The sequence below is a fragment of the Mastomys coucha genome, unplaced genomic scaffold, assembly GCF_008632895.1.
Source record: "Mastomys coucha isolate ucsf_1 unplaced genomic scaffold, UCSF_Mcou_1 pScaffold8, whole genome shotgun sequence".
Classification (NCBI taxonomy): Eukaryota; Metazoa; Chordata; class Mammalia; order Rodentia; family Muridae; genus Mastomys; species Mastomys coucha.
In genome coordinates, this window is record NW_022196914.1 from 5,921,681 (window position 1) to 5,936,384 (window position 14,704).

The following is a 14,704-nucleotide window of genomic DNA, read 5'->3' on the forward strand; positions in this document are numbered from 1 at the left end:
CAATTATATTTGCCAAAGGAGATTAAATTCTTTGAACAAGTAAAGACAAATGATCCCTTTAACAAATGATCAGTAGTTGTATAGCTATACTATTACAACAAGAATATGAGACAGAAGACTATCTTTGTCTTAATTCATGCTCAGAACATTCTTTTGCAAAACTAATAGTAAGAGCAACAACAACAACAATAGTAACAGTAACAACATAAAATCAATAACAAAATAAAAGATATCAGGAAAGAAGGAAGCACATAGCAGATGTTTTGATGTCTGGATATCATTGTATTTCTAAAGAAATAAACCTTTGAGTGAAGTAACATATTTATTTCGACCCAACAGTTTGCACTGGAACCCAGCTAAAGTCTGTGTCTAAAGTAGCACAGGTAAAGCTCAAGAAACTTGTATTTAGCCAGACAGTGGTGGCACACGCCTTTAATCCCAGCACATGGGAGGCAGAGGCAGGCGGATTTCTGAGTTCGAGGCCAGCCTGGTCTACAGAGTGAGTTCCAGGACAGGGCTGGAACTCAGAGAAACACAGAGAAACACCCTGTTTCGAAACAAACAAACAAACAAACAAAAAGAAACCTGTATTTAGTTATATTCCTGAAGTGGTTAAGAAAAATTTCCCTGGACTGTGAAATTAGGACCATGGTTTTGGAAACGATCTCTGATATTATCAGAAAATCTTCAAAGCAAAATGCAAGTGTGGCCCTATTTTTTTTTCCCAGTTGATCTGCTATATGTGTATTTTAGGTGTCTCTCTGATTGTGTTCAGATGTGGGTAAGTAGTGAGGAGGAAGAAATAATACTTCTTAACTTTGAGGATTGGAACAAAAAACCCTTTCAACTTGTGTATGTAGTAGTAAGGAGGAAGAAATAATACTTCTTAACTCTGGGGGCTGAAAATAAAACTTTCAAATCATGTATGCATCTCATGTACTTTGGTAATATGTCCCACCTTCTGCCCCACATTGTGGGGCAGATAAGTAGTGCTAGGGATGTAGTGCTTGCTCATTCATGGCTATCGGGTTACGTACTGTACCATGGACAGACAATTGGAGCTACATCCAATGAAAATAGATTGTCTTTCCCCAGTAGTCATCAGTTGACAATAAAGTCTCAGGTAGGGATGGCGATGCTGAGAGTTCCTCCTCTACTCATGTTGGAATGTGGCTGGGTCAAACTTGGGCAGCTCTTGCACATATTTTGCTCTTGATGTCAATGAGTGTTTTTTTTTCCCCAGTGTCAGTATGTGTAAGCAGGCTTGTGTGCCCATGTATAATTTTATATCAATATAATAGTAAATGATATTTTTGAATAATTTTTTCTATTTTGCATTTGCGCTTGCACTCTCAATTTGTTTCTTAAATTTGGGATAATTACTTAGTGTGTATATTACACAGTTACAGACTTGTGTGCATGTGTGTGCATGCATGTGTGTATGTGTGTGTGATCAGTTATGTGTACATGAGTGTTGGTACCCAAGTAGGCCATAGGATAACATTAGAGCCCCTGTACCAGGAGTGAAGCTGATTTTGAGCTGCCTAAAATGCACGCTGAGAACTGAACTCCAGTATCCTGTAAGAGCACATTCTTTTTTAAAATTTATTTATTTATTTATATTTCAAATGTTGCTCCACTTCCCACTAAGCCATCACTGCAGATATCCTCCATATTTTTATATAGGAATGTAGAATGATATGCAGATTCTGTGTACATAAACAAAAATATGTAGGTAGTGCTAAACTAAGGTCAGTAATTGATACTTCCCTAAGCCTGAGCTTTGTACTCAACAGTGTTCTGTGGAAATTTCTCTATAGTTCTATAGTTCTATAGCCCTTTTCTCTTTTATTAAAACACTACATTGCCCTGTGTTACAAATATATTACAACTAATTAAATTATTTTTATAATTGAGCTTTTATTTCCTAGTTGCATAATTATTTTTCAATATATACATATATATGTATGCATATAAATTTTGAGAGAGGGCAGGCTGGCTTGAACTTGCAATTTTCTGGCTTCTTCTTCTTGAGTGCTTGGGATAAGTTATGAGTCATCACACACACCTTACTATATGTACACACCAAAGGTTCACAGTTTAAATACATCAATGTTTGTATCTATGTTTTTAAGTCTTCCCTTACATAGAAATACTAAATACAATTTCTGAGTAGATTTCAAATATTTAATTTTAATAAATTTGTCATTTTGTCATTTTCTGGTATTGACTCTCATTTGCTTCATCCTGTATGGGAGTAAATAAAATATTCTAAATAGCATCACAAGTGTAGTTTATGGACTAGACAGGCAGACAAGCAGGTCAAAGACGGACTTCTCTGGAACTGGAACTAGAAAGTATGTTCCCCAGTGACTCAGATGAACTTAATCCACTGAAATTCTTGTTTTTAATCACTTGCCATTGGTTAAGCTGGAGGTATCGCCATCTACCATCCATCTCTGGAAGAATAGTTGCAGAATACAGCAGCAGAGTTAGTTCTGTGGTGGAAAGTACCAAAACTGCCAGACAAGCCTAGGATCAAAACAGCTTTGAACCATATATCTGTGTGATGTGGAATCTGTGCCCACATTTTTCTCCTTCAAGAACTCTGCAACTAGTTATGTTTCCTTCTTAAGACTCTCTGGAAACATGGCCCTCTCACACATTACTATCAATGCCATTCTAGCGGTGCACACCAGTCTTCAAAGTTGTGGTGCAAGTGGGACCGTTTCCCAGCTCTGCTTCTTAGTCTTTGAGGATATGAGAATGCAGTGATGTCAATGAGGGTTTACTTGACAGGGTATACTTGGGAAGGCAGACAGTGAGTCAGTGTCATAGGAAACCTTCAAACTCTTCTTCTACACAGTACCACAGCGTGAACTATGACTACAAACCCACTGTTGAATGTACAGTAGTGGGGGCCTTCTAGAAAAGTAAGAGCTACTAAGTTGACTTAGGTGCAGGGAGCTGACCAACTGATTTGAGACACCTTGAATATAGGGTATAAAATTAAATTTGTTGAGAGGGTGAGGTTTGATGACGTGAATAAGCAGCTCTGCCACTTTGATTAGCTTTGGAGCCCCTTCACCATAGTGCTTGTTCCTAGAAATCTTTTTAGGTTGAGAATCCCTTACAGGAACTGAAAATGAGATTCAGAAGCTAAGGATCTGCTCTCCAAACCAAGCTTGGGTCTCAGAACTGCCTGCAACTACAGCTTCAATGGATCTAACACCCTCTTTTTATTTATTTATTTATTTATTTTTTTTAGATATTTTCTTTATTTACATGTAAATTTCTCCATTCCCAGTTTCCCCTCCAAAAAACAAAGAAACAAACAAAAACAACAAAAACAAAACCCTGTTGCCTCCCACTTCCCCATGCCTGCCACCCCGCCCTCTCCCACTTTCTGGCCCTGGCATTCCCCTACACTGGGGCACAGAACCTTCACAGGGCTGAGGTCCTCTCCTCCTATTGATGATCGAATTTGCAATCCTCTACTATACACATGCTGCCAGAACAATCAGACCCCTCCATGTGCAGTCCTTGGTTATTGGTTGAGACCCTGGGAGCTCTGAGGGTACTACTTAGTTCATATTGTTGTTAGTCCTAAGGGGCTGCAAACCCCTCAGCTCCATTGGTCCTTTCTCTAACTCCTTCACTGGGGACCCTGTATTCAGTTCGATGGATGGCTGTGAGCCTCTACATCTGTGTTAGTCAGGTACTGTCTTAGGAGATAACTATATTTAGGCTGGCTTGCCCTTCCTTCAGTCCCTGCTCTCTGCAACTCCTTCCATGGGTATTTGGTTCCCCCTTTTAAGAAGGAATGAAATGTCCACCTTTTGACCTCTGTAGTGACATACACACGTTTGGATTCACACACACACAACACACACACACACACACACACACACTTCACACACTTAAAAATAAATCTTAAAAATGCCCCTTCTCTGCATCAGGAATGCAGTGTATATATGATTTCTTCTTTATTAGCATTTCTTGAAGCCTAGGAAAAAACATACAGAAAACTAATTGGGCTTATATGGTTCAATTTCACAATTTTTTTAAACCTGGTTGTTCCAAGTGCCACTACTTTAAGGCTATGGATGGTCTTACTCTTCAAAGCCGATTTTCACATTTCTGTAGCAGTTACGTCCACTCACTTTCTTACGGGCAATGGCCACCTAAAAATATTACCCAAGTATGGAGAGTAAGAGGATTGTCCTCATCTTTTCAAGGCAAGCCCTATTGTCATGAGAGTATCTATCATTCCTTACTTTTCTTCAGATAGGCTCCTTTCTTCTGGATACCCTCATGAATGCTTGTACAATCTGCCTCTGCTTTCTTCTAGCAGGTACCTGTCTCTGGTATGGCTAGAATGTGTAGAGGGAATGGTATGAAGTACATAGTCTTCTTCATGGTGGAGGGAAAGGACTCAATCTCTCTTCCTTATCTGCTACTCTTTTGTAGAAGCACCAAGCACCAGATCTTAAGGAAACACCATTTAGCATATAATTTTTTTTGTTTTTTTGTTTTTTATTTTGTGAGTCAGGGTTTCTGTGTATAGCCTGGGCTATACAGAGAACTCACTCTGTAGACCAGGCTGGCCTTGAACTCAGAAATCTGCCTGTCTCTGCCTTCCAAGTGCTGGCATTAAAGTCATGAGCCACCACTGCTCAGCTTAGCATATGCTTAGGTTTTCTCTTTTTAAGTTTTTTTTTTTTGAGATTATAACACAATTACATCAATTTCCTTCCCCTTTCCAAACTATCCCATATAATCCTAGCTCTCCTTAAATCCATGGATGCTTTTTCATTGATTGTTGCTACATGCATATATATGTAAGTGATGTAATCTGCTCAGTCTGTATAATATTTCATATATATATATATACATATATGTGTATGTATATATACACATATGTGTGTGTGTGTTTGTTGCTTTTCCCATGGAAGACTCCCCCATCTCTACATTTCTTAGTTGCCTGTAGTTCTTTGTGTCAGATTTCTCTTTCCTGAGGCCAAGAGTACAAGAAGGTTGTGGCAGAAGACAAATCCAAGTTGAAGAACACAGTGGCTGTAACTCTACCAAGGAACCTGACTACTGGGCCCTGTCTACTTCATTCTGTCCTCAGGATTCACCTTATATAGTATGTTCAACTCCAGTTTATGAGCTTCTGAGTTCCAGAGTCGTGCTGAGGTTTTGTTTCATCTATGGTGAAAATTTCAAGTTAATGACAAACAAAAGCTTGTTGTCTGGACTATGCTGAACGCTGGAACATCTGTGGGCTTCATGACTAAATATCATCTGCTCACTTCTTAAGGACATTCTAGGAACAGAAAGCTAGGGGCAAAACCATCCTCAGCTTTGCTTTGGCCACTTCCTCCTGCTGTCTTGGGAGTTGAAAATAGAACTCAGGTCTGTCTTGAGGGAGAAGAAGCAACAGTTACCATGTCACAGGCAGACGGAGAAAGAAGAATCATCTTCATTTTCAATTTCAGTAATCTCCATGTGAAGCTCAACTCTATGAACCTTTGGTGTGGGAGGCTGGGATGGGAACAAGCAGACAGACGGAGAACAGACAGACAAAGGGAATGCATTCCACAAAGCATGGTGATGAAGGTTTTCAGAAAATGCATTTTTGAGTCATATTTTACTTTGCAAAGAACAAAAGGCCATCCTGCTGTCTGAAAACAAGGTGATTGCTGGGTATGGGGGTGGAGGGAGGTCACACTTTTGAACCATGCTTTCTAGCCTCTTTCTGCAGAATTTCTGCAAGAGAAAGGGAAGTCTTTATGCTGTGGGGCTGCAGCCTATTTGGAAATGTCTTCCAGCTATTGTTTCTAGATCAACAGTATGCTCAGAATTAATATCTAAATAGTTATTTATTGCTATTTCAACTCCCTTACGCTATCCCTCATTGTAGAAAGAGTACTGGCTGCAAAAATCTGAGCTGACTTTTCCATTTCAATTTATTCTTGTGGTTAAAATTGATGGGTAGGTAAAAGTGCATTGCTGAACATCCTCCTTTTGCTGCCCACCTTGCAGGCAATTGCATGATGCATCAAGAGATTGTGAAGTTTGTTTATGTGCTTATTCTCATAGCCTGTCCTACTTACCACGTCCAGGTTTCTTCAAGGCTCAACCTCATCCCACGCAAGAGGTTCAATGTCTCTCTTCTACCGTCTGTGCCTAGCATGGGTGGTGGGTGCAGGTGATTGAGGAAGCAGAGTGTAGGAAGGGTTTTTAGCTCTATCACTGATCTAGCTGCACATCCCTAGACTTCCTGGGTTCAAATGCCTGGCAGCTCAGACTAGTTAGGCATCATCTGGAGAAGACAGAAGCTAATTATGTTCTTCCTTTCTATATGTATGCTGTATAAGTGTACATCAAGTCTGATATCCCTGGGTATATGCAACCAGTTGAGAGGAAAATAGCAGCTGAAGTGTACTAGCCAGTCAGTGAGCTCTGCCTCTGCCAGGGTATTGCAGTACACTGATGAAAGAGACAATCTTTTCAATTCAGAATCCCAGAGAGTGACTTGTAAAGGGCACGGGGCACTGGAGGGGTTAGCAGTGATGGGATATTGAGATTCTCAACATAGAGACCAGTGGCTCTCAACTTACTTAAAAATGATGTCCTCTGGAAAGTCTGACCATAGTGACAACCCATAAGTCATGTAAAAGTCTCATACACTGTATTTATTTATTTTATACAATGTTGGACCACATAGTATTATAAAACATTTGAATTAATCATTAACATTTAAAACCCAAGGGACTTTGCAAAATGTTCTGAATTTATTTTCAGCTAACATTTGGTAGTTGCCAGTTAATGTGTGCTCTAGCCCTTGTCATCCCCTGTAACCTCCCTAGGCAACTTTGTGCTATGGCCCTTGCCATGTGACCTTCCCAGCTAACCTTGACCATGAAGTTAATTGCTATTTATCATAAGGCTTGCTCTCCATTTGCATTTAAAAGAATTTAAGGAGAGAGTGAACTTTATCCTGTGTTCCTTACAACAATTGGAAACATTAGAAATAAAAGACTAGGAAATCACTTTAAAAAATATTTTTTGAGGGAGGTATAATTACAATATTTCTCCTTTTTCTTTCTCCTTCCAAACTTTCTTATATATTCCTCCTGCTCTCCTTTAAATTCATGGCCTCATTTTTCATTGTTATTTCATGCACATATATAGATATATGTGTATATGTATATGTGTATGTATATGTATATATACCCTGCTCAGTCTAAATAATGTTACTCATGTGCATGTTTTCAGGGCTGACCATTTGGCCATTGGATAGTCAATTGTTATTCTCATCCCTGGGGAAGAACAATTATCTTGCTCCCATCCTTCCTTAGTTGCCCTTCTCTGTGAAGGGTTAAGCTCTTACCTATCCACTCTGTCATGTTCATTGGTGTTATCCTTGTTCAGTACACCTTTGGTAGGTCATGTTGGAGAGACTTTATGGGTATTGGAAATCACTTTCTATATTTCTGGTCTGTTGCATATTTTAAAGAAGGCTACCCAGAAATCTGTGTTATCAGCCCATGCTCCAAATAGTCTCATAATCATGTAATGGGAGAAATCAGAGAAATTTTGTCTACTGCATGTGCCTTCATTTGACCATTAGATCAAACTTAGATGTATAAAAGAAACATTTCTTATTACTGCTCCTGTGCTGTGGAGGTTTTGCTTGGGCAATGTAGTTTCAGCTCTTCAGAGGTTTATTGTCTAAAATGTTTATCAGGGCAAAGGAATTAGACTCTATGCTAGTATGATTTCAAGCTCTGTAGGAAAATACACAAAATGATGTATAAAGAAGAAAATTTGGTGGTTCAGTCTCTAGGTCACCAACTTTTCTCTATAAATCACTTTGTGGATGCATCTGATCTGTAGAGACTTGATGTACCAGGGTGGGGAGATATGGGGGATGTCCTCTCAGAGGCAAACGGGAGAGGGATAGGGGAGGAACTCTAAGATGTAAATCAATTAATTAATTAAGAAAATAAAAGAAGTTTACTTGATTCACATTTCTAAGGTTTAGGAATTCAAAAACACAGGACTAGAACAGGCAAACAGTGGAGTGCAGCAGAGACAGGACAAACTTCTTCCTGGATAACAATCCCAGATTCTTGCTAATTATTCATGTCTTACCTCCTTTTGTCATATCCTGACGACAGTAAAATACACACCTTATAAGTAACTATAGGTCAACAATAAGTGAGTGAATCTGTATCAAAAATATATAAAAAAAATTACACGATAGCTACTTCTACCTCTTTAAGACAGTGTCATATATTACAACCACACTCATCAGCTTGGAGGAAGTTGCCTGCTTAAAGTATAACAGTGGCCTAGTCTTACATGCCATTTTAAAGGAAGTTTCTAAGCCATGCTCCTGGCAGAATGGATCAAACTCTCAAAGGCAGAAATTCAGAAGAAAAATGTAAGGGGTTCTTGTAGCATAAGGAGTTAAGTAGTGCCTTCGAATCCATGGAGGGAGCATGTCAGCAAAGACTTTAATTTGAATGGACTTTGGTATGAAATAGACTCAGACAGTGAAAGTGGAGGGGGAGAAGAGTAAGCTCTCCGCCTTCAGAGTACATGGTGAAGTCTGTCATATACTAGAAGGATGTTGTGGTTTCTGCCTGGTTTGTGGGGGCATAGCAAGGTGAGGATGTTTAAGAGATGGTGAACAGTGTAGCTGTCTCCCTGTGGTTAGCCTGAAGTTAGCAAAGATACAGCAAGTGTTTGAGCTGAAATGCTCAAGGCACATCTTTGAGCCCCCTGGTCCCCTTTTGGGCTTTGAACTGCAGCCACAAGTCTGGGCCAGCATCTCTTTCCAGATTTGTTTTGAAGCAAGCTTGAAAACACAGTTCACTTTGTACTTATGCTTAGAATCTTAGAGAAAATCTGCTTGTAGCCTTGCTTACATCTGGCTCAACAGAATGCTCAGAGATGCCTCTGTGTTTCAAGGCTTTGTCATGGAATTGACATGAAAACTTTTGGGAGTGGATGAAATTGCATCTTTAGGCAACATGCTTTTTTTGTTTTTAATTAGGCCAAATTTAGTAAAATGTGAAAAGAGGAGGAATGAGTTGCAAAGGGTGTCAAGAAAGAGGTATGGCAGCTTTGTTTAAAAAGAAGACAAGCAGTAGAAAGTAAGGTTGATGGCAGCTTCATAGCTGGCCTGATTAGGGTAATGACAGGCTCAAGATCCTATAAAGATCTCACTAGAATAACTATGGGCCTCACTAGTTTTCATAAATCTTGCTTTCTAGTAATATATACTCTAATATGGTTCTCGGAATAGATTTAGGATAAACAGAGTGTGAGGTTAGAGGGAAATCTCCTCCCTGCCAAGTTAGTTTCCACTTTCTAGAATTGTGTTAATGGGAGATGTCTTTTGTTCATTAAGTTATTTCACGCTTGTTAAGTGTAGAAGCTATCTTGGGTGAAGCTGCTTAGGTATTGAGTGTGAGAAAACCACGACTAAGATTGAAATCAGATTCTGAATAATACTCTTGGAGATTTGGAAATTAAATTGGGCAGTTAGGCAAAGGCTTTCTAAACAAAGATGTGGCCTGACGCTTTAAGATAAATTTCAGGAAAGTGGTGCTGTCTATATTCAGAGGATGAACTGGGGAAGAATAGGGGATCCATGAGAAGATGATCAAAAGAACAGGGTCAAGTTAGGGAGGGATATTCCAATAGTCTAGAAGGGAGATTGAGTGCCCTTGAGACAGGAATGACCATTGTGAAGGTTATCTATAGCAATAGTGAGTGAGATTTGGGTATGAAGGAGGAGGCAGAGTTAGCACTGAAATTTTGAATAAGGGAGACTAGGAGAATTTGAGACATTTCCATTACTATAGGACAGGAGTTCAGGAGAACTTTAGAGATGGATGGGGCCACAATCATCCAGGCAGGTATTCAACACCTGCACCCACTTTACACTCACTGTAATCTTCCCATAGAGAACATCAGGCCTGGGTAGAGAAACAGCTTAATGGTATTATTTTAGTTCTCAACAAGGGGTTTTTAAAGCACTGGTCAAAGAGTACTAGAGGAAGAACAGATCAATCTTTGGTGAAGACCACATCCAAATGGCCCATTAGGTAGAGAGTAGCTAAAAAGAGAGTTGAGACAATGACTCACTAGAGATGGAATTTTAGAAGAGTCAAGGCAATTATGAAGAACTAGATGTCTATTCTCACACACATCCCTGATAGCTGGTACCCTGCCCAATCAGAGTACATCTGTACTTCTGGCAAGAGGGGCCTTTATCACTCACCACATCAGCGAGAGTGGCTTATCCTTAGGGAACACAGAAAAGCTACTTCATCTGAACAGCTTGTGTGGTTTATACCTTTATTTCTTGTCAGCACTTGGTAATCACAGCATGACCCACATATCCTCCTTCTCATCAAATCTTATTGCTGCTTGATTATACTTTATATTTTCTCTGAACCTGAAGTTTCTCTTTTCAAAGCTAAGGATTTCTTGGTTCCCTTACAGATATAACGTGGTTCTTTATGAATAGATAACATATAAGTATAGTATATATAGTTATAGTGTCTATATTTAAGTATACATGATATAAAGTGTGCAAATATAGTATGTATACAAAATGCATACATGCAACATGTGACTTATATAGCTTATAAACTATAATAATATATAATATATATTCCATTTATCTGTTTTTATAGCACATGAATATGTAGAACTGTGTGGCCATGACCTGTGTAGACAATTGCTGTTGAAATCTTGCTACAGTAAATCCCTTATTTTAACTGTTACATTATCATTAGTATTCCAAGTATATTGGCTTCCTAAAGATCACAAAACCCATCATGTTATGTTAGATTTAATTTTCAATAAAGAACAACTTTTGGTTTGAAGCACTACTAAGCTTACTTCCTCCACCCTATGCTTGTGCAACTGGTGTTTTATACACAAACGTAGAAAATGAGGTAAGTGTGTGGCTTTGGGGTTGAAAAACTGGCTTCTAGTCTCTATCTATATTTATAGCTCTGTAGCTTTGGACAGTTAAATAACCCTCTGCATCATTTGTCACTGGCAATCTTACGAATTAGTGAGAATTAAATGAGATAAAGAGCTCTGTTTTTATTTGTTGGAATGTTTTTAAGACAGGGTTTCTAGTTGGCTGTCCTAGAGCTTCCTCTGTATACTAGGCTGGCCTTGAACTCAGAGATATGTCTGCTTTTGCCTCCTGAATGCTGCAATTAAAGGCATAGCGATAAAGAACTATTAACATATTCTTGGCTCATAGTGAAACATTATAGTATTATCTAATATTGGCTATAATAGTGTATTATTAATATCTCTATCTTGTTAGATACAACCCATTTTTTTTTCAGGGGACCACTTGGCCCTTTCCTGTTATTAAACATCATTTACTTCAAATATCTTCCAACATAGTGGCAAGAATAATTATAATTAACATGGACTTGATGTCTCTCTGAATGTCTACATTGATGCTGGATCATAATATACAATATATCATACAACTTAAGGTCCACAAAATATGGTAACTTACTTACCTCATGAGAAGAACATTACATCTTTGCTAAATTTACTATAGTATTTGCAAATTCAGTTCTCATTATATTGTATCTGTACTTGTTTACCTATATTCAATATATCCTTTGGAACAGGATATCATGAATAATTTTGTAAAATGCCTCACTGATGTCCAAATACTCCATATCTAAGGAAGACTTGATCAGTAACACAACTTCAGGTCTCCAGGTCCATATAGTTAAGAAATACTGGTCCTTAAAGTTGGCAGGCAATGGGGTATGAATTACTGAAGGCTATGGAAGTCAGAGATGAAAATCTACTTGCTTTACTTACCCATAGATCATGGTTATAATACCAAAGAGTTGTCTGTGATGTAAGGAGAAAGAAAACAAATGAGCTGAAATAATTAGTTAAATGAGAAAAGTGAACTTAGAATCCAAAGGAAGATAATTTTAAGAACAAGGGATTAATAGTATGAATGCATGAAAGTATCTACAGACATAGTTTCTATTCATTAAGGTAACAAGAAGGCGACATAACTTAATGGCTAAAATCCAGGTACCAAGCAAAGAAGTAATTGAAAATCTAAGCAATAACAAGTTGTTTCTTTTAAACAATGAGTGAAATTGATAAATATTTAGCCAGAAAAAGTAAACATAGCTGACAAGCATTAGCAGCAAAATACAATTAGCATTCCAAAAGCTATCAATAACAAACAGACAAGAGGGTCTGAAGAGATAGCTCCATTGGTTCAATGATTTTGATTGGGAGCACCAGAACCATGTAAAAACACCTCTCACTTTCTCTCTCTCTCCCTCTCTCCCTGCCCTTCTCCTTCCTCCTCCTCCTTTCCCTTTCTTTCTCTTTCTCTGGTACAAATTTGTAATTCTAGCACTGTAGATTGGAAAGGGGCAGATGTCTGGGGCTCAGAGGACACACAGCAGGGTAGTTTATCCTACTGGGCACGTTCCCAGCCAGTGAGAGCCCGTGTCTAGATGATCAAGGTAGACAGCTCTTGAGAAATAGCACCAAAAGTTATTTTCTCCACAAATATGCACATGCACCTGAATACAAACAAATACCAAGGAGTAGTATAAAATATTTTAAAAATAAACCTAAAAACTAAGATGTAATTAAAACATTCCTTGAATGTCACTGAAAGCCACTCAAGTAAAACAAGCTAAACTTAATGATCTCATAGCTACTAAATTAGTTAACAACTAAAATGTTTTAAATGTTTAAGACATTAGGTCATGTGACTTTACTAAAAGTTACAGCAACTTTTTAAGGAAGAAAATATAACTCTATAAAGCTTCTTCATAAAAGAGGAACTATCACAAGCTATAATTAATCTGATATGATAACTATATATTTTAAGAAAAATGAAACTACAGACCTACCTCTGTCATGAATGCAGATTTTAAAAATCTTCAATAAAATGTTAGAGACATAGATCTAATGCCATAGAAGTATATAACACATTTTTAGTTTGAAAAGCTGGTTCATCACTCAAAAATTAAACAATATCATTCTCCATACATATATTAAAAAATCAAAATTATATAATTTTAGATGCAGACAAAATATGTCATAACTGAATAGCTTTATAATAGAATCAAATGTCATAAAGCAAGAGAAATAATGTCACAGCATACACTGCAAGTAATCCGGAGGTAAATGAAAAGGGTGTAGAGGGTAGGTACTGTAACCAGAAGAGTAGGGTGAAGAGAAGGATTTTTCCAATCTACTTAAGTGGTAAACATGTTTGTGTACTGAGGAGGAGTAACCTAAAGAGGAAGAGAAAGCAAACAAGCAGAACCTCCCAATGTCAACAAAGCCAGAAAATAGTGATGGGCTGGGTTTTGGGGGGATTGAGGGATTGAGATAGGAACAGGATCTATATAGCACAAGAGCAAGCAAAATTTAAAAAGTTCATTGCTCTGGCATCCATGGCCAAGGAGTTGTGAGAATGAGAAAACATTGTCAGAGGCAAGAGGAAAGGCAACGATTGGCATCGGTAGTATGCTCACACAGTTCTGTGCTCCCTCTGAAAGGAAGGTGATGTAGTGTGGCTTTTCTGTGATTTAGAAACTACTGAATTTTAATCATAGCTCTGCCAGGGCCAATCCAATACATGGCATTTAACTTGTATGTGACTCAGGATCCTTATCTCTAAAAGAGGGAAAATGACACTTGACCCCACAGAGCATCACAAAGCTGAAGTGTGGAAGTTATGCATGAAACCTTGCACACACCAAATAGCACAGAGCAGGTGCCTGGTCCTTCCATTTTCCTCCTCTTTGCTTTTGTTTTCCTATGAATTGGGAAAAGATCTTTACTAACCCTACATCTGATAGAGGTCTAGTATCCAAAATATATAAGGAATACAAGAAGTTACACACCAACAAACAACCCAATTAAAGATGGGGTACAAAGCTAAATAGAGAATTCTCAACAGAGGAATCTCTAATGGTAGAGCAACATTTAAAGAAATGTTGAACATCCTTAATCATCAGGGAAACACAAATCAAAATCAGAGATTTGATCAAAATGGGCTAAGATAAAAATCTCAAGCAACAGTACATGCTGGCAAACAGTACAGCTGGGCTGCTTTGTCTGGACTTAGTGGGACACAATGTGCCTAGTTTTGTGCTGATTTGATGTGCCAGGGTGGGTTGGTACCCAGGGGGAACCTCCCATTTCCCTGAGGAAAAGGGAAAGGGAGTTTGGGGGGAAGGGCTGTGTGAAGGGGTACTGGCAGAGGGGCAACTGAATGTAAAGTGAATAAATAAATACAAAAAAAGAGGTGCTGCTGCTAAAGTTAAAAAATTCAAATTCTAGGGACTTCAGTGAAAACTTTACTGAAGAAATGCAAATAGTTGAGCAGCAGTCAAGATGAGACAGAGGCTATACTGCTCATACTGTGATTATCATGTGCCAATTAGAAATAAAGGTGACAAAACTTGGGTTATGCTGGCTGAGGAGAGGGTGGACTTCTGAGTTTGAGGACTGAAAGAACGGAGACACAGGGAGTGAAGGCACAGTGTTCCGATGTGACCAATGCTGTGTCAGAGTAAATGACCTCGAAAGAACTATCACAATGAGGTGGAGATAACACCTACTTTTTCTTTTCTTTTTTTTTTTTTTT